The sequence below is a fragment of the Magallana gigas genome, chromosome 7 (assembly GCF_963853765.1).
Source record: "Magallana gigas chromosome 7, xbMagGiga1.1, whole genome shotgun sequence".
Classification (NCBI taxonomy): Eukaryota; Metazoa; Mollusca; class Bivalvia; order Ostreida; family Ostreidae; genus Magallana; species Magallana gigas.
Genome location: NC_088859.1, coordinates 35,199,826 through 35,201,846, shown reverse-complemented (window position 1 = coordinate 35,201,846; position 2,021 = coordinate 35,199,826).

Genomic DNA, 2,021 nt, shown 5'->3' with positions numbered 1-2,021 from the left:
GATTTTTTTATGCGTAGCTAATCGAATCAAAGTACTAGAAAGCGGTAAAGGGGTGTGGGAATAATTACCAAGTTAATATTTTCATTAAATATATCGTTTTATGGCCAACGCTAGATAAAAACTCAGTAAATGTTTAATTCATTAAAAAGAGCAATAACTAAACTGGCACGCCAGTAATCATTGCTTTGGCAATAAATTGAATTCGGTGAATTTATTAGGTGTATAAAATTTATTTACTTATACAGTGTGTATCTATTTTTTGAGAGGGAGACGGACAACCCCCTACCCCCCCCCCCCCCCCCCCCCCCCCCCCGGGCGAAAAGTTTCCGATCTGCATCTGTTTCAGTAACAAAATAAATAATCCAAAATTTAAATATTTTCCCAGTAGTGTGCTTCTGTTATCTGAGTACAAGTTCTCCAGTGAAAACAAGATGTTTTTTATTTGTTTTTCCCCTTTTAATATTTTTTTCTTATTTTTGCATCTTAACACTTAATTATTTCAATTACCGGTAAATCACTGTATCATATGATAAAACTGTTAATAATTTGCTGGTTTTTTCTTCCCAACAATGCAGCAATAACAATGACTTTGCTTTTTATGGACTAACTCAAAATACAGGTATATAGGAATATAATCATACTGTATACAGGGTTATTTTCGCCCTGTGTTATTTTAGCCCTTCTTCACTTGCAAACGGTTTCGCCCTGTCTTGAATTCGCCAAGACATAGATTTGTTTAAAGAGAGATAATTTAAGACCTTGGAATTCGTCCAGTCCTAAATTCGCCCGCTTACAACGAGGACGAAAGAGGCGAAAATAAAAGGGGCTAATAAATCCCCGTACATAGTAGGAAATTGTCATTTTCCGCACTTTTGATGCAAATTTAAAAAATGCTACAATAGCGATTTTCCTCAAATGGTAACATGTGACTAGTAATGTCATTTTCTACCTTATTTTTAAAAACATAGGTAATCATAGATTACTAAGCTCACCGAGACGGAGCATCACCCTTATGTGACATCACCTTCATAAGACCACCTTTATCATTTTATATGAAAATCATACTTTATGATCTTGGATATTCATGGATTCTGTTTTGACAAAATATCGTATATCATCTGATAAATTTTTTTTATGATAATCATATGTTCATATGTTAATCAATACAATGATATAAAATTAAATATTGCATCATGTCATATTTATAATATATATCATAAAATACAATTAAATACCGTAATAAACAATAATGAGATATGGTATTGTAACGTATGATATGACATTGTATTGTGTTACACCTTATTGTATTTGATCACATAATACAATATCATAAAATATAATACAATATAGTATTATATTACAAGATCATATTACATAATACATCATAACATTGAAACATGATATTATATTGTATGATATAGCATGATATTGTATTGTATGACACTGAAACATATTTGATACATAATATGATATAATATCATATAATACAATATAATTTTGATTCCAACATTGTATCTTATCAAATGATACAATATTATGTGATAAAGTAAAATATTATAAAATACATTATTATATTATTAATACATATTGTATCATATGATACAATTATATATATTACAATATGATATAATACAATTTCATGTGATATGATAATATATCATATAAACCAATATCATATCATACAATATCGTATGATACAATATTATTACTTATTAGGTTAGTTACTGACTCACTACGGAAATATATTGGGTTGATCAATCTCATAGATGGCGAGGCAAAGCCGAGCCGTCTATGAGATTGATCAACCCAATATATTTCCGTAGTGAGTCAGTAACTAACCTAATAAGTGTTTTGTTTTTCCGAGGACTATCAAGCTACATATTCATTCACAAATAGCGGTGATATACGCAAAGCCATGTACAAGATGCCTTACATCTCGTCCAGTTTATCTCATTTAAACTCTTAAAAATTATCAATACCACCTTTCAAATACACTTAAAAAATTTTCGCTTCACCCATAT